This window comes from Trematomus bernacchii, unplaced genomic scaffold (genome assembly GCF_902827165.1).
Source record: "Trematomus bernacchii unplaced genomic scaffold, fTreBer1.1, whole genome shotgun sequence".
NCBI classification, from domain to species: domain Eukaryota; kingdom Metazoa; phylum Chordata; class Actinopteri; order Perciformes; family Nototheniidae; genus Trematomus; species Trematomus bernacchii.
Genome location: NW_022987826.1, coordinates 477733 through 502805, shown reverse-complemented (window position 1 = coordinate 502805; position 25073 = coordinate 477733). Strand labels below are relative to the sequence as shown.

The 25073-nt window shown below is 42.3% G+C and overlaps 1 protein-coding gene and 1 long non-coding RNA gene across 2 annotated transcripts in view; one reads left to right on the top strand and one right to left on the bottom strand.

Annotated features, from left to right (window-relative positions):
* LOC117499356 (NLR family CARD domain-containing protein 3-like) overlaps nt 1-25073 on the bottom strand; it is a 106912-nt gene that overhangs the window by 48022 nt on the left and 33817 nt on the right. The gene's annotated exons all lie outside the window — the stretch shown is intronic.
* Nucleotides 4936-5438, top strand: LOC117499342. Its single transcript, XR_004557700.1, has 2 exons — nt 4936-5039; nt 5235-5438. It is a non-coding gene; the product is annotated as an uncharacterized LOC117499342 (long non-coding RNA).

The window sequence follows — 25073 nt, the reverse complement described above, 5'->3', positions numbered from 1 at the left end:
CCATTCTTCTTCGCTGCTTTTGTGGAGGAAGTTGCTGCTTTTGTGGAGGAAGTTACAGCGCCACGTACAGGCTCGGCATATGTACTGCAGCTTTTCCAGCGGTTGGATCTAAACGGAGCTGTCTCGTGTGGCAAGACACTATCCGGTGTATATTGCGTGTGGACGGAAGCTTTTTGGCGATTGCGTTTGCGTTAATCCTATGCGTTTTGCCGTATGCGTTCCAAAAAGTTTGTGACAAGATGTGAAGTCAGCAGGTATTCACTCAGAGGGGGGTAGGTACTAAATGCCACATTTACATGTAGGCAAACAAAGTCAAAAATCAACATACAGTAGGGGGGTGGGGGATGGTGAACGGTATGGTCAATGTTTGAAAACACAAACTAATCAAACCAAAATAGAAAATGCAGATATTACACTCATAAAAGAAATGGTAGACATATCAGTAGCCTACTCTTAGTGCCAAGTTGTCTCAGACAATCTGCATTTCCTAATGTGGGACAGTTCTGTGCAAAATGTGGGACACTGAAAAGTCTATGTTAAAAAGCCTCATTCACCTTAATTCATGTAATAAAAACATCTCAGGTCAGTAACACTGAAAGCTAAATGTGCAATACCATGTTCAGCTATGTTACTATTTATAATGTTATTGTTGTTACAACAGAAGATGTTTTTCTTTATATTGAAGTTAAATGCATCAATCTGGTGCACTTTGAGGGCAAAATTAAGAGATTTATGGATACCGCTGGAAAAAGCTGGAGTACATATGCCGAGCCTGTACGTAGCGCTGTAACTTCCTCCACAAAAGCAGCCTTCTGTTTATTCAACGTGGTGGGGGCCGAGGGAACCGGGCAGAGTTTTTCGCCGGTCAACGTGTGTTAAAGTTTAAATCTTCCTTATTGAGCTTTAAAACAAATGAATAACGACTATATATAATAATAAAATACAGGGAGCCGGGCCTCTCTTTGTCCTCCCTCTCTTCTGACAGCGTCAGTGTCTGTCTCATGCAGCAGCTGATCCAGTAATGAGTGACACATTTTGAGTTGTATACACTGTTGGAAAGATGAGATTCCTAGCTTTCTAATGGTATCAGGATTGTTTTTGTACTCCAAATATTAAGCAAAATATGTCACATTATATAATGACTGTCACCGAGTCATCATTTTGAGAAAAAGGCCTTCAAAGTTTCCTCTTCTCTGGAATCCATCGATCTGATTGATTATTAGCGGAGCAAATGATCAAAATAGTCCGGAGGGAAAATATTTCCGTTTGGATTACTGGTCTGGGGGAAGCTCGCGAGTGTATGTGTGTGTGTGTGTTTGTGTATTTTTGCGTAAGTGTATATTGTGTTTGTTTCCCGGGGAAAACACTCACGAGAAACACCGGCTGTTGTTATGCCTGCTGTAACGTTAAATTACTCCGTTCTCCGCTTGTAATTATGCCTTAAGCTTCATAGTTGTATTTATCATCTAAATTTGCCGAAACAAGTTTAATATTCTGAAAGCCAAGACTTTGTTTATTTGAAATCAGATGAAAACAAACTGTAACGGACCCTGCCGTGTTATCTATGATTATATGCCTTACTGTACATTCATAATTTCAGCCGGAGGGAGGGGGGCGGCGCTGTGGAAGAGCAGATTGCGAGTGAGAGGTGCCTGTCATCTTCCCTTTACAAGCTTCACAAATGTATTTATCGTGTGATTCATATTCTGAAAGCCAAGACTTTGTTTATTTAAAATCAAACAAAACACCCGAACCCCGAAAATATAGTTTTTTACGCAAATCCACGTTTATTTTGAAATGAGCCGTTGCGACTTCCGACTGATTTCGATAGAGCGGGTCACATATATTATATAGTGTATTGTATTATTAAGTAATATCATACATTAACCCCATTATAGCAGATGCCACATTGAATGGATGAACACATGTATGCATCAATAATTACAACAGAGTATTTCTAAATACAAGCTGTAAAAATACTTATATGTATTTAATACTAATAACATAATGATTAATTTCAGATTATAATACTTTTCAGTGTCTGTCTCATGCAGCAGCTGGACCTGTAATTTACAGGAAAGGAGTGCGCGCTACTAAAGAGCATAGACTGTATATATAAAGAGACGCGTTACCATGGAAACCAAACAATGGTGTAGCTGTATTGAAGTCCGAGTGGAAACAGTAGCATTTGGAGCGTTATGTTAGAATGAAACAGCCAGGTCGTGACTCACACAAAAAAAGTGTTACTTCACTAACTGTAAGCTTGTCACTCAGAGTAACCTACAGTTAACTTAACTGCTGGAGAAGAAAGATCAGGGGGGGGGGGGAGAGAGCTGTGGTTGATGGGCCATTAGGTGTGTAAACACACAGCATTCAGACTGTTTAAAAAACGGTAACAACGGACTATTTTTCTTAGCGGACGCATGTCAATTTAAATCAATACATACAACAATTTTTTAAATCAATAAAAACATTTTCTAAATCCATAAAAGTATTCGGGATCCTGATCTGCCTGACAAGGCTCCATTAAAATATTATATTTTTAGTGAATTACTGAGTTTAGGCACGTTAATAACGTTTTAATGAAGTTGAATACAGAATATTCATATTTGTCAGTGATTTCATGTCAATTCGGCGAACATAAACATAAATGATCGTGGTGAAGAAGATGATTAAATTAGGATTAAAAATCGAGATCCGGCTGCATTTCCTCTCGTTCGTTTTTTTCGACTAAACAACATTATTTTGTTAAATAACAACATGGTGATGTTTTGTAAATGATTACATGTCTCTTATTTAGCACAGACTATGATCCTATCCGTGACATATGGATCTTAACAAAGATCCGCTATACAGTAGTACCAGACATACTGTACATCCAGTTTACTGTATCGAAGTTGATTTCACATGAGCTCCTGTGTGGAACCCCACTGCACCCCCTGGTGGATCAATGATCCATTGCAGCTGGCTTCACAATAATTAAATGTATTTATCACGGGGGCGGTCTCAAGTCAGACTGGGGGCAGGATCTTCATCACGGGCCTTTCACGGGCCATTCACGGGCCATTCACGGGCCGACCACGACCCTCGCGTTTCAAACTGTCCTAAATAAGCTCCTACATCTGTAATACGGTAATACAAGTATTTAATTTGAACAATGGTCCATTTAAAATATATATATATATTACATAATTGTACATGACTATTACTTTAAAAAAAATGTCAAGGTGCAAGTTTTAAGTTCTCATGATATCGTTTTTACTAAGTTATAGGTGAGATACACGGGTCATTTTACAATACTTGTTCCTTTAGGGAGATATGTTAGTTGATGATCCTACTGATGTCACCTTTTTTATGTATGTTAAAGGAGAGATGGAAGGTGTACCATTAGCCTCGAGGGTGCATGCCTCTTCTACAGGCAGTGGAACAGGCATGTGAGGATGTGTACAGATGTAGCAGCTAATTTAGGACAGTTTGAAACGCGAGGGTCGTGGTCGGCCCGTGAACGGCCCGTGAATGGTCCGTGATCAAGAGACTGCCCACAGTCTGACTTGAATGCCGAATTGACATGAAATCACTGACAAATATGAATATTCTGTATTCAACTTCATTAAAACATTATTAACGTGCCTAAACTCAGTAATTCACTAAAAATATTTATATTTTAATGGAGCCTTGTCAGCCGCTTATTACATGGCCACATTCTCAACAAAGTATCGACATGACTCCCAATATTAATTGAAATGCTTTTATGGATTTAGAAAATGTTTTTATTGATTTAAAAAATAGTTGTATGTATTGATTTAAATTGACATGCATCCGCTAAGAAAAATAGTCCGTTGTTACCGTTTTTTAAACAGTCTGAATGAAACGGCAGCTCTCAGCTGTGTGTTTACACACCTAATGGCCCATCAGCCTACGTATGTAAACTATAGTGTTTGCTCTGCGTGCACCCCTTGAAATTATGAGATTGCTCTTTCCCCATATTCATTTCTATTGAACAGCGTCCGTGTTAAGTTATAGTCAACTCTCACGGGTTGAAAACAGTATTTCCGACCTCTGCGTTTTCATAGTAACTAAGGTGGTTGCTAGGGACGCATATCATTCCCCTCACTGTCTAATTATTTTTACAGTGATATCTGCAGTACTCATCAACTAAAAAACATCAGTTTGTTAATTACACAACATTAATTGGTTTAAATTGTGTACAATGCTTTTGTGTTTTTCCGTTTTGATTCTGAGAGACACATTTATTTTTCAGAGTTTTGGAAAGCCGAAAACATTACGCTACCCATAATCCTCAGCTATCGTTGAAGCTCGGTGATTGGATGTCTTAGTCGCAATGCACGTTGGGATATGGTGTTTATGCGATAGAAAATACGAAAACAAAGTTTTAAAGAAAATAATACTTTATTCCGCATGTGCTTGCTTTTCTCTTTGGAAGTCATCACATGAATGCATTGTAATAAGTGGTTCGGCTGCATTCAATTAGAACTTTTTCTTGTGGGCTTTTGCCCTGGGTTTTGCATCTCTGCTTACGGGCCTGTACCCAATGTCCATGGTGTTTTTGAGGAATGGATTTGTTTTTGGATCTGCAGAGTATAAATATAGTTTCAGTGGGAGCTTTGGTTCTGATGATTGCTCAATGCCCCCCCCCCCCCCCCCTATCTGGAAGCGATTCTTCTGAGAAATAGAATATTGCAGAACGGTAGTACCATTTCAGGTTTGGCAGTTGTAGTCCTACCATTTCATTTGGAAGATATAACAGCCTTAGTCTCAGTGTAGCTTTGTGTGATTGAAGTAGGTATACTAATGTGGGTAATATTTTCATTTTGATCATGTTTATGCGTCCTATCATTAAAAAATGCATTGTCATCCATCTATCATTGTGTCTAGAAAATGACTTTTCATTTATTTTCCTCTCAGGAGGGAGTGTGGCTGTGGAGCGATGGCTCTAAGTTTAGCTTCAGCAGATGGGGCAGGGGGGGAGCCAAGCAACTATAGAGGAAAGGAACACTGTATGGAGGTTAACTATGGAGGTACAAAATATACAATTATATGTTGTCCTCTTTATTTATGCTTACAATCTTTTAAAGAGAATTATAAAACATTTGAATTATTCCTTTTTAAGTTGTTACTTAAAAACATGACAAAACAATACCTCTTTAATGTTGTCTTTCATTCATTCATCAGATAACTAATCTGTGTTGTTTTTGATGATCTTTAACCTGCAGCTAACAAACATGTCAACGACGTAGACTGTCTCGACAAGCAACCTTTTGTCTGTTCCTCCTCCCTGAAATGATCACATCTTCAGTCAGGATGTCACTTCTACCAGGATGTCAGGCCTCGATGACATCAGTGTTTTGAAGATTTATCCACACTCCTGATTCACTTTCATATTTAATCAATAAACTGATTCACCCAGCTAAGCAATATTTCTGTTTAACACCTGTCTGTCCTGAACATGTATTTCTCTCTCTGTACTATGATACTAAAGCTGACCAGCAATCCAATCAATTAAAGCATAACTGAAAGCAAAATGCTTCATTATTTCCACATCTTCTAAATGTTCCATCAGCCAGTGACTGAACTCATTTCATCGTCCTCTCACTACTTGAACATCTTCAAAATCAAATGGGAAATATTGTTAATTTCCACCCACGACTGTAATGTGAATATTAGAAGTAGTAAAGTACACTGCTGGCCGTTAAACCACTGCATACAAATATTGCGAAATGGAAAACAATTTCAAAAACATAATTTAAAGGGGACCTATCATGCAAAATGCACTTTTGTACGTCTTTTATACATGAATATGTATGTGTTTGAACACTGTCCTGACGTCAGGACGGTGGCGCTACGGCTATTGGGCCAACTCCACCAATCAGGAGGAGACAGCCATGGCCATTGCCGTTCGAAAGCGCTGGAGACGCTGTAGTACATATGCCAGGCCAGTAGATGGTGCTGTTCTGCCCTTATCTTCCCTTACAAAAACAGAGCAAAACAATTTCAAATTGAGCAAAATGAGGCAGGGCTAAAATGCATGATGTATTTTGAAAAAAAAAAAGTATAAATATGCCTTATATAGGTATGGTCCTACACTATATTATTCAAATATAGCATGATAGGTCCACTTTAAAAAAGGCATTCGTGTTATTTTCTTGTATACACAGGAGGAACATTGCAGTCTCCTTTTTCCGTAGATTATTTTAGCAGCTTAATACTTTTTAATTCTTTGGTCAATTTAAAAATAGAGGTTTGTTATTTTTGAATAAAAAAGCACATTTGTTGAGGAGGCTCTAAACATACTGAAGGACCACGTCCAATCATTCCAATATGCAAGAAGAAGTGACATGTGTTTCCATTAATAAATCATCATCAACACCATGCCATCCCTTTTGAATATTCATGTGTTTATATGTGGATGGCACAACATTTTGGATTCATAAAAGCTGAAATAAAGTGAGTGAAGCTTTTTCACTAACAGTAAAGGTTGTTTTAACCGTGGTTTCATACTTAACCCTTGATTGTGCAGAGAGGGAGTTACACAGTCACAAGATGGAGGAATACCGGTTCTTGTAGATAATCATACATCCTGTCATCTACAAAATACTGAGTTTATTCTCAAAATCTCAAAATACTGACTTTATTCTCAAAATTCTGACTTTTTCTCAAAATTCTGATTTTTTTTCTGAAAATCTAAAAATTCAGGAAATGGAAATGTTTGCGTTGCAGCAGCATAAAAAGACAAGGCATTGTACATTAGAGAAATTAAAAGACTAGAAAGAAACAACCCATTATGTAAACATCTCAAATAGAAATAAAGGTAGACTTCTTCTTTTCTCTGTAACTCTAACTAGTACTGTCTGTTGCTGATATCTCTGACTGGATGTCCCACAATGTGTCTCCCAGCAGAGTTAAAGTGCTGCTGCTTCCCATCATGCACCAGGGCTTTGCATTGCATCATGGTATATTGAGGCGACTGCTGGGGAGAAAAGAGCTGGTGTCTCTGTTTTCAAAGAGTAACTTCTCCTGATAGGTGTCGTCTAGCAAAACAACACTAAACTGACCCAGGAACGTGAGCTGCTCCTGTCTCTGGCCGTATCTCATTTCTGGGATTTCCCCTCCTCCACTCCTCGACTCCTCGGTCCTCCGGTAGTGACCTGGAAATGAATTTCAGCGCGCCATGTTGAAGGACATCTAATTTCTCTAAATGCACTTCGAGGACCGAGCATCGAGCGTCGAGGAGGCTCTCTGGAGGAGCTATAACCGAGGATACACTGATGGGTCCTCCACGGCTCCTTCGTGGATGCATTTCCGACAACAGAGATGTTTCAAAGAGTCGTGACGCACGGCCGGACTTATCTCAGCCAATTATTATTATTTTATTAACTGCTTTCATCGCGACGCGATGTTTACAGAGAGAACAGCTGTGAGGTCCGTGCAGAAAGCAGAGCAGTGTGTATAATATATATCACTAAGTATAACAGGCCTACTCTCTTTATTTGCTTTAGTTTAGTAGATATCTACAAACAAAGAGTCCAGATGTTTCTAAAACCATTTAGTGCTTCACAAAATAAACTATACAACGGCTGTATTCTGATTATATGCTTTAGGAGCTGTACAGATGGAGCGTCTTATTTAGGACAGTTTGAAACGCGAGGGTCGTGGTTGGCTCGTGCACGGTCCGTGATCGCCCCGTGAAAGGTTCGTGATGAAGAGCCGGCCCCCAGTCTGACTTGATACCGCCCCCGTGATAAATACATTTAATTATTGTGAAGCCAGCTGCAATGGATCATTGATCCACCAGGGGGTGCAGTGGGGTTCCACACTGGAGCTCATGTGAAATCAACTTCGATACAGTAAGCTGGATGTACAGTATGTCTGGTACTACTGTATAGCGGATCTTTGTTAAGATCCATATGTCACGGATAGGATCATAGTCTGTGCTAAATAAGACATGTAATCATTTACAAAACATCACCATGTTGTTATTTAACAAAATAATGTTGTTTAGTCGAAAAAAACGAACGAGAGGAAATGCAGCCGGCTCTCCCGATTTTTAATCCTAATTTAATCATCATCTTCACCACGATCATTTATATTTATGTTCGCCGAATTGACATGAAATCACTGACAAATATGAATATTCTGTATTCAACTTCATTAAAACGATCAGGATCCCTGGGTGTTATTTTTCCCCACAATGACCAAGTCGCTGCAAATTATCCCGCTTATTACATGGCCACATTCTCAACAAAGTACGACATGACTCCCAATCTTAATTGAAATGCTTTTATGGATTTAGAAAAAAAATGTATTGACTTAAAAAATAGTTGTATGTATTGATTTAAATTGACATGCATCCGCTAAGAGAAATAGTCACTAGACACTTGACACAGTGGCTTTAGGCAAAGCAGAAAAAGAACACTCAAACCGAGAGATGAGTTATTATTACAACGTGACTTCACTATTATTTAACGACTGTTTTTATTGGGTTCTTTTATTTGGGGTTAAGTGTAGGTGAATTGCCCTAATGTGGGAAGATCGTGATGTCTCCTCCGATCTGCTTTATGATCTTCTTTCTCCCGCTGTGTAGATTGGGGGACCGCCGTCCTCTGTCTTCAATGTTCGAAATCGCGTGAAACAGAGGATTTCGACATTCTGTATTCCTTGCTTACTTCCTTAAACCTTTTCTCCTCCTTATCTCTTTCATGACTTTTTATTTAATGCTTTATAACAGCTGTAATAGTTCGTTTAGAAATCCTAGAAACACTTTTACGGCAGCTCTCATTTACGGTAACTCCTACCCACGTATAATATATAAACAAAGTCTTGGCTTTCAGAATATGAAACTTTTATTTCCAAAATCACACGATAAATACATTTGTGAAGCTTGTAAAGGGAAGATGACAGGCACCTCTCACTCGCAATCTGCTCTTCCACAGCGCCGCCCCCCTCCCTCCGGCTGAAATTATGAATGTACAGTAAGGCATAGTAATCATAGATAACACGGCAGGGTCCGTTACAGTTTGTTTTCATCTGATTTCAAATAAACAAAGTCTTGGCTTTCAGAATATTAAACTTGTTTCGGCAAATTTAGATGATAAATACAACTATGAAGCTTGTAACGGCATAATTACAAGCGGAGAACGGAGTAATTTAACGTTACAGCAGGCATAACAACAGCCGGTGTTTCTTTTATTATTATATATAGTCATTATTCATTTGTTTTAAAGCTCAATAAGGAAGATTTAAACTTTCACACAACTCTGCCCGGTTCCCTCGGCCCCCACCACTTTGAATAAACAGAAGGCTGCTTTTGTGGAGGAAGTTACAGCGCTACGTACAGGCTCGGCATATGTACTGCAGCTTTTTCCAGCGGTATCCATAAATCTCTTAATTTTGACCTCAAAGTGCACCAGATTGATGCATTTAACTTCAATATAAAGAAAAACATCTTCTGTTGTAACAACAATAACATTATAAATAGTAACATAGCTGAACATGGTATTGCACATTTAGCTTTCAGTGTTACTGACCTGAGATGTTTTTATTACATGAATTAAGGTGACTGAGGCTTTTTAACATAGACTTTTCAGTGTCCCACATACCCACATACCGTTCACCATCCCCCACCCCCCTACTGTATGTTGATTTTTGACTGTTTGCCTACATGTAAATGGGTGGCATTTAGTACCTACCCCCCTCTGAGTGAATACCTGTTGTACCTGTCCGGGGCTAAGCCCATAGGACGATGCTCTGATGTCATCACCCTCGCACATTTATCATATGTTTACAAAAAATGATGTTAACACTTTCTCGTTCTTAATATATGCTATATTTAGGGTCGATATGTGTTGAATATACTTTAAAATAGCAGATCACTGTGACCGGATATAGTTTTTTCGGCTTAGTGAACGTGTGTCTCTTCCTCCGCGGCTCCTCCGTGCAGAGAGTTTGCAGCGGTGTGTGTCAGCAACGTGCAGTCAGGGGAGGCACGGATTGGCCGTCGGGAGAGTCGGGACTTATCCCTGGCCAGCCAAGTTCTGGAGAATCACAGAACGGCCGGACGCCAACGGCCCAGTTCGCTTACGGCCGACAACACCCCCCCCCCCCCCCCCCGCACCTTCTAACAGAGCCCCCCGACATATCAAATCCCAATGTAACCCCTGGCCTCTGGAGCAGAAATGAAAGAGTTTTAAAAATGATTACGTTTTGGTAAGTTTTTAGGGAAATGTTGTAATATTGCAACGTTGGCCTTAGGTGGGAGCAGAATTTCTGTATTTCTACTCACATTGTCTGAATAAATATATTGAACAACTAAGGGTTCATTTGCAGGATTGATTGCTTACTTAGCCCTATATCAGTATATAGCATGAATAATAATCACACATCACTCATATTTGTTATGAATAATCATTTATCATTTATTAAATAGTAAGTCGCTTTGGATAAAAGCATCACCTAAATGCAATTTATGAAAGCCTCACTCAGGATTTTTTTACCAAGTGTTTTTATTGCTCTTGGGGCATTAAAAACAAGATTTTAACTTTAGTTTTTTATATAATATCTGCATTTTCTCTTGTGAAAAACTAAGTCTTAGTTTGGCCATAGTTATTTAATATATAAAGACTATATATTATTGAATTACAAGATTAGATATACTTTATTTGATCTAAAATATTGATGTGTTCAAATGCTCTTCTAAACAAAACTGAAAGTCCATGAAAGTTGTCTTCCTGTTTTTGTGAATGAAGCGCCATCTCCTGGTTAAATCCTGAAATTGAAAATCTGGCAACGCCCTCTTGGAAAATAGTGGGAGGGCTTAACATTCCCAGATACTGGTCTTTGGCAGGTCTTAGGCAGGTAGCCGGCAGGTAGCAGGCAGGAAGCTGTAAGCTGGAGTCTGAAATAAGATGCTCCATCTGTAGATGCGTGTGTGTGGTGTAGGTGTGTGTGTGGTAGTGTGTAGGTGTGTGTGTGTGTGTGTGTGTGTGTGTGTGTGTGTGTGTGTGTGTGTGTGTGTGTGTGTGCATCTGTAGCCTGTTATTGTCTCATTATACCGCACTGTGAATGAATCAAAGTAAATATATAAGTGGTCATGAACACATCTGTCCATCAGACAGAGGGCTGCTGTGCCTCCTGTCATCATTAATGGACGTCTCTTTAAAATGACCGCTCAGAGGAGAGGAGTTCTCATTTCTCTAACCGCCTGCTGCTTCCCCTCCTCTCTCCTCGGTTCCCCTCCTCTCACCTCGGTTCCCCTCCTCTCTTCTCGCTTCCCCTCCTCTCTCCTCGGCTCCCCTCCTCTCTCCTCGACTCCCCTCCTTGGCTCCTCCGCTCGCATCTCCTGTGGGCGGGACTAAGTCTCGAGGATAGGAGTCGAGAGGGGGAGATTGATGAAATGAGATACGGCCTCTGTCTCTAATGGGGGAAGAGAATCACACCAAATCTGAAGCTTTCTGATCATTATAAATATGGAAAAAATATATAAATAAACCATCAAACTGAGACAAAGACAGGCCACGAGTCCGACTCAAAACACAGACTTTATTAATTAGATCAGCTGCTTACATTGAAAGTACATGAGTGTTAATGATGAGACAATCATCATGTGATTGGTCTGTTAATAAACCCATCTAACCCAGATCAGAGGTTTACATTCACCCCAGAAGCAGCCGTGTTCATTCAAACATCATCGTGCTGTTTAGGGAAGATTAGTTTCCTAAATGCAAATAAGGCTCATCGAATCTGACCCTTCTTAAAAAGTAATGACCATGTTTGCATGAGAGTAAAAAGCCAGCATTAAAATAAAAGCTGCACACTGTGCCGCTCAGACTCTGCTGTGTAGGGCCACGTTATATTTTAAATATTCACAGGGAAGCCGGTCATTGAGCTCAAATGCATGCACGCTGTGGTTTGCTCTTTATGTTCATGTTTGCACTTCAGACGTTATTATATGTTAGTTTGTAGACATCATATATTATATTCTGCAGAAGTGATTGAACTCGTCACTATGACCTGTTCTTAACGAGCCTCAGTAACCCTTTACTGCTGCCATTCAAACTGAAGTGATGTCACGTGTTCACAAACTACAGATGGTGGGAAGACTTTGGGATAAATGTACATTTTCCTGCAGTTTCAGAATAAAAGCCTCCGTGTGGAAATAAATCAGAATGGACTTCCTGTTGTTATTCAACCTCTTTCTGAGTTTCATCTTTGCAAAGACTGACTTTTATTTTGAGCTTTTTCTTAAAATCTTACAATCCTGGTTTATTTTTGAAAAACTTTATTTTATGAAATCTCAACATTTAGATTTGTTTAAAAAGAAAATTAACATGCAGACATTTTTTCAGATAATCTCAGAAATCTTAGTTTTACACTTTTATTATCAGCCCCTCTCTCTTTTTGGGGGGGGGGATCACTCCTGCAGAGAACACAGAGACACTGAGGAACCAGGTGACCCAATCCCAAACCCAGCATAGAGAGGTTCAGTGAATGTGGTTCTGAAGGTGTGGAGGTGGGTCAGTGTGTCAGAGGAGACTCTGTAGAAGGAGAGAGAGCCAGCAGCATGATCCAGATACACTGCTACTCTACCAGAGGAGGAGGAGGAGGGGGAGGAGGAGGAGGAGGAGGAGGAGGAGGAGGAGGAGGAGGAGGAGGAGGAGGAGGAGGAGGAGGAGGAGGAGGAGAAGAGGGAGGAGAAGAAGGAGGACAAGAAGGAGGAGGCGGAGGAGGAGGGGGGGGAGGCGGAGGAGGAGGGGGGGGAGGGGGAGGAGGAGATGTTTGTGTTTCTGTTATTGTGCATGACATAGTAACTCCCATCATAGCATCTCAGACTCCAGGACTGATCATTCCATCCAAACCCACAGTCCCCTCTCCCTCCTCTCCTGCTGATTCCTCTGTAAGTCACTGATATAGAAACCCCTCCTCTCCACTCGACCTCCCAGTAACAGCGACCAGTCAGAGCTTCTCTGCACATCAGCTGAGCCCTGGAGTCAAACCTCTCTGGATGATCAGGATATTTCTGCCTCTCCTTCACACGTCTCACCTTCCTGTTGTTGTCAGACAGTTTGAGGACTCTGTGTGCTGTGTTTGAGTCCAGTGTGAGTCCACAGGAATCTGATGAGAGACAGAGCAGGTATTAAAGGTTATTAAAGTACCTGTGATGTCCCAGTGTGAAGATGTTCATGATTAAAAACACACTTACACTTCCTGAGACCTGGCCTCAAGAACCGGACTGCAGCAGGCTCCAGGCTGAAAGCAGGGGGGTCAGTTAGTCTTTAAATCAGGGTTGGGGAACCTCCGGCCTCCCGGCCGTATACGGACCGCGAGACCATTTGGTACGGCCCTCGAGGTAATTTATAAACACACGCAAAAAAAAGGACATCTAGACCGCAACAAAATTAAACAAGTGAGTGCCTGTTTTTCCTGGCCAAGGTCAGGGTCCTTGAACACAACACGAGCCTAACGTGTCATCACGTGGTATATGTCTCGTCTGACAGGGGTGCAGTTCTGACGGAGAGCACCAGAACGCCGCTCCACCACTTCACAAAGTGCAGTACCCATAAGGAGCCGTACACATGCTGCAGTTTCTGCGTGGCTGTGTCTTTAGCTGAAAGCCCAGAGGAGATCTGTTCATCTGTCATACTGATCATACAGTCAATACCTTTGCTGTTATTAGCATCTGGTTAGCTAGCTATGCTAACGAATATAAGAAGCTTTTTCTACAACCAGTGAGGTAAAGGCACATCTTTATATGATCATTATAGTTATAAAGAAATAAGAGAATAAAGTAAACAGGTATAAAATACTATATGACAGTAAAAACAAGTTGTTATTAATAAACAAGAATACAGTTTGAAAGGAGAGTGATTTGTAAAATATCCATAAAATAAATCTGTTTCCAGTTGTGTTTCATATGGGTGTTGAGAGATGTCTCCATAGATCTGTTGCTCTCAAAGTGCACCAGATTGATGCTTTTGGAACAGGATATGGAGTTTAATCACGGCAGCATTTTTTTCTCGTAGAATTCTGAGCAGGCATTAGCTCCCCCCCTTCTTTTCTTTTTTTTCAAGCTAAGGACCCAAAATCAGCAGTTCTCTTACAGGGCTGAAATAGAGGGATATGAGGGATGTCTGAAATGAATGATCTGTTTACATTTTGAGCAAAACACTTCATAGACATGTTTTTTATATATTTGTATATATCTGAGACCCATAATATATGCCTAAACATAGCATTTAAAACAAAACAAAAATACTCCGTGATGAAACTCCATATCATGTTCCAAACCACATGAAGGATTCTCTCTGAAACAGTATGGAGCTCAAACTCTTTCTCTCTCTCAGGTTTACCACAAGGTGACTTCCTTTTGATTTCCTGCTTCTTCACACACACTCTCTCCAGTACAGGTTAGCTCTGAGTATGGAGCTAATTTCCTGCCATAACTCCACAAACAAACTAAACAGGTTCTATTTCATACTTACTGACCGCCAGAGGCGGTGCTTTAGCACTGGATACCTTCTGTCTCGCGCATGCGTAGGTCGAATATTTATATCAACAAAGTCACGTGTGACCCCGTATGACACCGTAAGGTATAAGTTCCGGTGCTGTCAACGGGCTCAGTCCTTGTTCATCTTCTCGCTGCGTAGGTTACTACTTATGAGTAGAAGCCAAGCTAAGCTTACTGAAAAATTGGGATTCTAGCTCATCGCTACCTGTAGCCTTGCGATCGTTTGATCGGAGCTGCGGGCTAGGAAAAACGCTCGCCCTCCAAAGGCTGCGGTGAGCTGTCCGTCCTCCCAAGGGAGAGGACCGCGGTGTTCACCGCCCGGACCCCAGGAGCTCCGGACCGGTAAAGAGCGGACGCTCCTGCACACAGCCGGTGAGATCGCTACCAATTATTGCTGATTGTGCTATATCTATATACTCTCAAACTAATGAGATAATTGTGTACAAATTAACCGAGGGCTCTCGCTAATTTGTTACTGTTACCTGTACTATCATCCAGTTAGCTGAGTGCTCCGCTGAAGGCTAACTTTCTACTGCGCTAGTGAAGAGAGCGTCTCCGCCCTCCTCCTCACTACATACTTTTGGTTCTTTACCTGTACTATCATCCAGTTAGCTGAGTGCTCCCGGTGAAAGCTAACTTTCTACTGTACTAGTGAAGGGAGCGTCTCCGCCCTCCTCCTCACTACATACTTTTGGTTCTTTACCTGTACTATCATCCAGTTAGCTGAGTGCTCCCGGTGAAAGCTAACTTTCTACTGCACTAGTGAAGGGAGCGTCTCCGCCCTCCTCCTCACTACATACTTTGGTTCTTTACCTATACTATCATCCAGTTAGCTGAGTGCTCCCGCTGAAAGCTAACTTTCTACTGCACTAGTGAAGGGAGCGTCTCCGCCCCCCCTTTCACTGCATACATTGGTTCCTTGCCTGTTCTATCGTCCAGTTAGCTGAGTGTTTTCGTTCAAGCTAACTGTTACGGCGTTAGTGAAGGGAGCGTCTCCGCCCCCCCCCCCTCTCACTACATACAATTGTTTCTTTACCTGTTCTATCGTCCAGTTAAGCTGAGTGTTTTCGTTCAAGTTAACTGTTACGGCGCGAGTGAAGGGAGCGTCTCCGCCCCCCTCTCACCGCATACATTGTTTCTTTACCTGTTCTATCGTCCAGCTAAGCTGAGTGGTTTCATTCAAGCTAACTGTTACGGCGCTAGTGAAGGGAGCGTCTCCGCCCCCCTCTCACAGCTCACAATTAGTTCCTGTTCTATCCTCCAGTTAGCTGAGTACTCTCGCTCAAAGCTAACTTGCTACAGTGCTAGTGAGGGAGTGTCTTCGCTCCCCTCTCACGGCGCACAATTGGTTATTTTATTTAATCGTTTATTTGACAGGGACAATGCACTGTAATGAACACTTAAAACATTTAAAGGTGTCAAGCGTAACAGTGCCAGATTTAGCTTTGAGCTATTTTCCATTCCCTCACATAAAACATTAAGGAAATTACTTTTTACAAACAGGGTAAAAAAGAAAGAAAAAAATATATATATATATATATATATATACATGATATGCAAAGAGTGGCAACGACACATAAAGTGTTCCATCCTCCAGTTAACTGAGTGCTCTCGCTCAAAGCTAACTTGCTACAGCGCTAGTGAAGAGAGTGTTTCCGCTCCCCTCTCACTGCACACAGTTGGATGCCCGTTCCAGCCTTCAGTTAGCAGAGTGCTCTCGCTTAGGCTAACTCGCTACGGCGCTAGTGGAGAGAGTATTCCGCTCTCCTCTCACGGCATAAACCCATTAACTGACTTCATTTTTCTCACTCCAGTTAGCAGAGTGCTCACGCTCAAGCTAACTACTATTGTGCTCACTCCCCTCCACGGCATATTTGTTTCCTGGCCAGTTATTTACAGGCAGCTGAGTGCTCTAGCTATCGCTAGGTCTAACGGCTCTAACACCTGTATGGCTCCTCTTTAACCAGAGGATGGCCATGACCTTTGCCCCTCTTGTCTTGGCCTCGAGCATCTGAGGGAGGGCCTTTCGGAGGACCCGTGCATGAATTGCACCATCATGCCTCGTGCGGTAAGAGCTGCCGAGGTTGAACTACTGACTGAGGGTGGCCTTCCCCCCGCACAGTCGACTCCAGCCCAACCTACCCATCCTAGGCGTTGGGCCGCAGAGGCTGCGGGTGCACCGCCCAAGAAGAGGACTAAGCCTGATAGGCTGTCCTCCAGGGTGGACCTACTCACTACTGAGCTAGCCCAGATGAGGTCACTCCTCTTGGCTCTCCATTCCCGAAACAGCGCCTGCCAGTGCGTTCTTTAGGCGCACTCCGGCACCCGCCACCCACACTGTTCCTCCCCCTTGTGAGTATCTGAGGGAGTTACATGCATGCTGGAGGGACACTAAGGCTCTTTACAGTCTTACGTCCGATGGCCGAGCCTTGGTAGCCATGCAGGATGCGGCGCCGGCTGTTGAGCCTACCATTGCTTCCCTCATAGTTTCCCCTGACGAAGCCCTGAGGTCGGAGGCCAGGTGCCCTCGACTCCAATGTCGGGTCACTGATGACCTGCTCACTAAGGTTTACGATGCAGCGGCGCACATGGGCCGTGTAGGCACCTCATGCTCGCCCTCTCAGCTTCCCTGCAGCAGGATGCTCTTAGCGCTTCCTTAAATCAAGCGTACAAGCTTCAGTTCCGACGCTGGCCCCAGTCTTCAGCCGGGTCAAAATGACCACCATAAGCGACCCGGCAAAATAAATCGCCCTAAACCAGGAGCTGTCAGTCCTCCTTGCCAAGGGTGCAATCGAGCCTGTGGACCCCATCTCACAGCCCAGGCTTCTACGCGACCTACTTCCTGGTAAGGAAGAAAGGCGGTGGACTTCGCCCAATCCTCGATCTGAGGAGACTCAACAAGTTCCTAAGGATTTTACCTTTCCATGTGCTGAGCACAGCGGACGTTCTTCGTACCGTGGCCAGGGGGGAATGGTTCACGTCCGTCGACTTGAAGGACGCTTATTGTCATGTGCCTATTGTGCCTCATCACAGGCAGTTTCTTCGCTTTGCCTTCAGAGGTCGTCATTTCCAGTTCAGGGTGCTCCCATTTGGACTCTCCCTCTCTTGGACGACTGGTTAATCTGTGCACCATCCCGGTTACAGACGATCCAGGACACGGCTCTCCTTCTCTCTCATGTCGCCCGGCTAGGCCTCAAGGTGAACATGGAGAGGAGTTGTCGGAACCCCTCTCAAAGCCTAACCTTCATTGGGGTGGCTCTGGACACACTCAACCAGCGAAAACAGTGTTCTCGCCCCCACTCCTGGTAGACGTAATGCTTTATTCTAGCAGCAGCCGACTGGATAAACCGTCCTGCTAAAACTTCTTGTTATTTCCAGCTAGGTGAAGGCAGTGCTCTCGCTCCCGCTCCCTCTGCTGATAACATGGGTGTAGTTACATCCCTTTTGTGTTCGGCGAGTAGGAGTGTTGCTCTACTCTTTCCGTTCAGCAGGTAGCTGGTGAAGGCTGTGTTGTCGCACCCCGCTCCCGCCTACGCTGCATCTGGCATTCGTTATTAACTCAACCAGTGAGGGCGGTGTACTCGCCCCCGCTTCTGATAGACGCGCTGCTTCATTCTAGCAGCAGCTGCCTGGCTAGGCTGTCTTGTTAAACTTCCTTGTTTAACCCAGCTAGGTGCGGGCCTGTCCATCTGCTGCACAGACTCTGCTGTGGGACGCCTTGGCGTCTCCCCAACAGGAAGGACCTCTTGTCTCAGTTGGAGGGTCGGATGTGGCACCCCGACTCCTGCCACCTCCAGCTGTGGGTCTGGCCACTGGGCCCGACCCACTGCTGAGCGACTGCATAGAGTCTGTCAGGAAGACTATTCTCAAATGCTAGGGCACAACCTACTCGTAGGCAGTACGAAAACAGGTGGAAACTGTTTTCTTTTTACTGGTGCCAAGGGCGAAATGAGGACCCAGCATATTGCTCGGTACCTACGACCCTTGAGTTCCTTCAGTCCCTCCTGGACGACGGCCGGTGTCCCGCTACCGTCAGGGTGTATGTGGCTGCTATATCAGCTCAACACGTAAGGGCTGACAACAGCACAGTGGGGAGCCATAGGCTGGTATCCCTCTTTTTAAAGGGGGGCTCTGAGGCTTCGCCCCCCGAATATCCCAAGGGCCCTACATGGGACCTGCCCTTGGTGCTGGATGCCCTATGCTTGCCTCCTGTTGAACCTTTGTTACAGGCAGAACTGAAGTGGCTCTCAGCTAAGACTGCTTTCCCTCTTGCCATCACCTCAGCAAAACGTGTAAGCGAGCTTCAGGCCTTGTCTGTGAACAGCTCGTGTCTGAGGTGGAACTCAGATGGCTCAGGTGTCACCTTATGGCCGAACACAGCGTTCCTCCCTAAGGTGCTGGCACGCTCTCATTTTAATCGGCCTATCCAGCTGGCACGGTTTGACCCCCCATCAGGAGAGGGGGAAGAGAGGTCGAGACTCCTATGCCCGGTGCGGGCCCTTAGAGCTTATGTCCAGACTACCGCTGACATGCGTCAGTCTGAGCAGCTCTTTGTGTGTTACATACGTAACTATCGTTTTACAAATGCCTCATGTTTCACTAACAAACACAATGTGGTTTGCAAATACAAAACACCATCTACAAACTAATGCATTTAGTTTTGCAAAGAAAAAACGTATCTATCAAACAAACACATAACATTTTTCTAATAAATCATGTTTCAGAGACAAATTCAGCTTAGGTTTTACAAGTACACACTTTTGTTTCCAAGTACACAACTTTTTTTTACAAGTACAAAACTTTTTCTTCTCACTGCTTAATATTACTGCCAAAAGTCACGTGACTCACTCACGTGACTTTTGGCAGTAATATTCCGCTGTGGCTGGCTCATACACACTCACACATGCTCACTCACACATGCTCCATGGCAGCAGGGGGCGCTACTGAGTCCATTGGGAAGGCGGGAGGTTGAGCAGAGCATGGAACAGCCCTTGCCAGTCTGATGGCAGGTGTTTCTAGCGATCCAGCGATCTGAATTTAGCGATCACAACGAAAACAGCCAAGACACATATTGAGCCCAGAAAATGAATGTTCTTAGGGCTGTAAATATAATAAGACTTTGTCTAAAATGGACAACATTGTAACTAAGGAGATTTAAACTATACAGCGATTCTGCACTCGGTCAATCAGCTGCTCTTCATTTTCTTTCCTGCTATATTCAATGAGTGATACAAATATTTTTTACCATACGTTCTGAATAAAACTGATACTGTTGGACTCGGTACTAGTTGACTTCTACCAGAAATAAAAGGAAGTACTTTACTGTGTACTTTGTGAGTAGTCCCCTCCATAGTACATAACAGCGACGTGCAGTCAGGGGAGGCAGAGCCCCACCTGTCATACTCCAATGTAACGGAAAAACAACTAAAGAAAAACTAAATAGTAATAATAATAAAATGTCTCCACTGATCTGTGTTGTAAGTGTGATTTATGTTTGATTCCAATCGCTTTTTATAGTCAAAATCAACAAATTTGCCGAGCTCCGCTACGGGAGCGATGAGAAGTGAGGCAGGGACGAGCACTGCCTCTCGTAAGCCCACAGTAACTTGCTGGAGCACGGGCACTAATTTAGCGCGGGCACTTATTTTGTGAGCGTGCTCAAGCCAGTTACTGTGGGGTAAGGTGAGGCACAGATGAGATCTGCCTCACTTCAGAATGCGTCACCCCACAGAAACTGTCTGGAAAGCGGGCCCTAAGCGCATGCCTGTTCCCATCTCACTGTAGGTCACCAATGTAATGTTTGTAGATCCCTTTATTACATTTATCCTCGCCATCCATAGTCTCTAAATAACTTATTTCACGTATATATGATATTTAGGCTCGCTGGTCTCATCATACAACGGCAATGAGAAAGCCTCAGGGGAGGCAGCCATAACCTCTGCCGCACTGCAGGGGGCGCACGTGAGCCCACAGGTTCTTGTTGCTACTGTAATTCTACACAGAGACGGTAGACGCAAACAACAAACTAGACTTTTGAAACTACAGGAAGATAAGGAGGACTTTTACAAAAAAGTAATAGAGATTGTTGTCCAGAAGGATAGCATGGACTTCATCTTCAAGTCAAGGTAAGACCACATTTCTAATGAAAATGGGATCTTACTAAGAAAGAACAATCCAATATTTAGATTGTGGGTATCCTTTTGTTGAACGGTCTGTTTAAAATGAATCGAAGCATCAGACTAAAAAAGCTTTTGAAAATAACCGAATATTTCGATTAAGGTCAAAATATAATATTTGTAAATCTGACTCAGTGAGTCAGTGCCTCACCAGCCATGAACCTCACCGCACGTCACTGGTACATAATGCATGTTTTTTGCTATCTTTGATGAATGATACAAATAAAATGTTACCATTAGTTCTTAATGAAATTGATACGGTTTGACTTTGTATTGGTAAGCCTACTACTAACAATACATTGAAGTACTTTTACTGTGTATTTTTTGAGAAATACTCTGTCAAAGTCCCCTGCTGAGAACAAAATCAAGCCACTTCTGCTAAGTTTGATGAGGGAATTCTTTTTTGTTGCCATTATTTCTTCATGAGATTGATCCTGTTGGACTCAGTACTACTGAAACTACCCCCACAAGTACTATGAAGTACTTATTGTGTACTTTTCCAGTAATCCTCTGTCAATGTCCCCTCCTGAGTACAAGAATGCATGTTTTTCTTTTAATAAGCGTTCAAAAACATTTCTTCCTGAGACTGATATTGTTGGACAGAGTATTTTAAGAGGATGGTAGACATGATATCAGCAATACTTCCAGTCAGTACTCCGGCAGCAGCATTTTCACACCTTGGAAAGTCTTTAGAGTCTGGCCTGGATAGCTGGTCCCAAATATCCTTCAGCAAAGTAACACACTCTGTCACATGGTTGCCCTCTTATGATGCTGCTGTCTTTTAATATATAATTATTCCTCTGCCGCTAGTTCGTTCCTTGCAGATTCTTCAGTCTCATCAGCCTCATCCTTCCATCAGTCCCAGTTAACGCCTCCAGCATACTTCCAGTATCTGACTCCATATGATATTGTCCTGATGCTGTAAGGGTGATGCCCCATGATCACAAAATGACCCCTCTAGAGTCTGAGTGCCAAGGACCTCATATTATGTCTGTCATTAATGTTACATCACCCATTATAACAATGTGCTTTCCTTTTTTCTCTTCTCTTAACTGAATAGTCCTGTCTTTAAGTATAACACACTGTAAAGTCCTTTTCCTGCACCATTTTAAGGCTTCATAACAGGCATGTTTACTGTATATGTTTGGAGAAATGACACAATCAATGGCCCAGAATTGTACATAATAAACTATGAATCTTGTGGTGCTTGAAGAAATACAGACTGGCTAAGCCGGCCAGGTTATATATATATATATATATATATGCCTTTTTTGGAGCCCTTTTTTGCAATATTTATTAAAATGTCACTAGTTATTTAAACAAACCACTATCTGAGGATAATACAAGCAACCATAAAACGGCCTTTATCTAGAGAGCCATTGAAGCCCATGAAGAATTTATCCTTCCACAAATATTTTCAACTGTTGTATTAATAAAGTTGCCATGTGTTTTCAAATTCAAGTTAAGGCACTATCTGTGCAGAACATTACAAATATTCTTCATTTGCAGTATTTTAAAAGTGTTCAGAAAGACTGCATCAATGATATGCTATATATACATCTATATATCTATATAATATCAATATTGTTATTAACTTCAACCAAGTCAATTTAAATAGCATGCAAAAATGGGATAATTGCCATGTGGTGTTTGATATAGTTTACGTTCAATTTGAACTATTTTAGGCAGAAAAACGTATATTGACTAAACCTTTTTTAATAATTTACTATAATTTAGAAAGGTTTTTGTGAGAAATCATTTAAAAAGTAAACTTCTTTTTCATTTTATATTTCAATTTGAAATGTTTGCACACAACATTATTAATTTATACATTTTAATAAATTGTTTAAATTATGAATCCATTAATTTTATTGTATTTCCTTGAGGCTGGGGAAGATATCCAGCATGTGGTTCAACATGCAATACAAGTAAGTATAAGTACAACATGGAAAAGTAAATAAAAGAAGTTTAATAGGAGGATGTGGATTTATTTTCTTTCACCTTGTAATTACACAATCAAACAATCTATAATTTAGCTCTGACCTTCACAAAAACATTTTGTTGAATTGGACACATTTTTCGAAGCTCTATTGACTGACATGCGATGACTGGGACTGATGGAATAATCTGAGAGGAATGAACTAGGAGCAGAGAAATAATCATATTTAAAAGACAGCAGCTCCATAAGAGGCCAACAAGAGTCACAAGGGTGTGTCACTTTGCTGAAGGATAGACCAGCTATCCAGTCCAGGCCAGACTCTGAAGACTTTCCAAGGGGTAAAAATGCTGCTGGTGGAGTACTGACTGGAAGTGTTGCTGATATCATGTCTACCATCCTCTTAAAATACTCTGTCCAACAATATCAGTCTCATGAGAAAGGTTTTCTTTTAACGCTTATTCAAAATAGCAGAGAAACATGCATTATTGTACTCAGGAGGGGACTCTGACAGAGGATTACTCACAAAGTACACAGTAAAGTACTTCCTTTTATTTCTGGTAGCAGTCAACTAGTACCGAGTCCAACAGTATCAGTTTTATTCAGAACGTATGGTAAAAAATATTTGTATCACTCATTGAATATAGCAGGAAAGAAAATGAAGAGCAGCTGATTGACCGAGTGCAGAATCGCTGTATAGTTTAAATCTCCTTAGTTACAATGTTGTCCATTTTAGACAAAGGCTTATTATATTTACAGCCCTAAGAACATTCATTTTCTGGGCTCAATATGTGTCTTGGCTGTTTTTGTTGTGATCGCTAAATTCACCTTGTTTATAATATTATCACTATAACACTGACCCAGATCGCTGGATCGCTAGAAACACCTGTCATCAGACTGGCAAGGGCTGTTCCATGCTCTGCTCAACCTCCCGCCTTCCCAATGGACTCAGTAGCGCCCCCTGCTGCCGTGGAGCATGTGTGAGTGAGCATGTGTGAGTGTGTATGAGCCAGCCACAGCGGAATATTACTGCCAAAAGTCACGTGACTGAGTCACGTGACTTTTGGCAGTAATATTCCGCCGTGAGTAAAAAACAGTTTTGTAGTTGTAAAAAAAAGTTGTGTACTTGTAAAACCTAAGCTGAATTTGTCTCGGAAACATGATTTATTAGAAAAATGGTATGTGTTTGTTTGATAGATACGTTTTTTCTTTGCAAAACTAAATGCATTAGTTTGTAGATGGTGTTTTGTATTTGCAAACCACATTGTGTTTGTTTGTGAATCATGAGGCATTTGTAAAACCTGTTTAGTTTGTTTGTGGAGTTATGGCAGGAAATTAGCTCCATATCTGAGTGTTAGCATGCTAATGTAAACACAGACCATATTACTTCCAGAACACATCTCATTGTTTCTGACAGCAACGTTTCTGATTGGCCCGTGGGTGTAAAGCCCGCCCACATTTCCGATATTACGTCATATCGGCAGCAAATCTGGATCAGCTCCGTTGTTCCCCTGTTTTTAGAGATGTGGGTACGGAGGAAAAGAGAGAGGGTTTTGTTTTCTGACACTTTGTAAGTCTCCTGACACACCGGGGACACACCGGGGACACACCGGGGACACACCGGGGACACACCGGGGACACACCGGGAACACACCGGGGACACATAGTTATGGATAAAAGGAGACCTTTAATGAAAGGGGCAACATGTCCTCCACGATGTTTGCTATGACTCTGACATCTGTGCTCCATCTCCTCAGCCATGAACTCTGAGTGTAGCCCGAGCTTAAAGAGACGTCTGATTTAGTTTTCTGTCCTCCCGTTATGCAGAAAGTCGAAGAGCTTAACGTAACGTAGATCATTTCCTGCTCAGTAACTTAAATATAATTACTGCTGAACCAACAGTAAAGCGTTACACTACTGCGTTACAGACAAATGTAATCTGATTACTGTAACACGTTACTCCCAACAATGAAACTAATAAATCATTATTTTCATTCCAGGGGAGGTTCTTCTGATTGGCCGTTTGCTAGGACTCAGAATAAAACATCTGGAAATGAATCAGTTTATTTATTCATGATGTCACTTCCTGTGCTAAATATAAGACACATCTGTGTGAATGTCATAGGTCATAGGAGCCAGTTTCTACCTCCTCTATCAGACTGAGTGCCTCTCCATACCTGAGCGTGTCCAGTCCAGCAGACAGCAGCCTCCCCCCTGAGTCTCCTGGATGATTGTAGCTCAGGTCCAGCTCTCTCAGATGGGAGGGGTTTAAAGCTGAGGCCAGAGCATCACAGCCTTCCTCTGTGATCAGACAGCCTGACAGCCTGCAGACACACAAACAAGCCGTCAGATCATCTGAGGGTCCAGGACTGGAAGAGGGGGGGCTTATTACTGCATCACCTCTGTGTCATCTCTACACCTAAAACTCCAGTCACTGCTT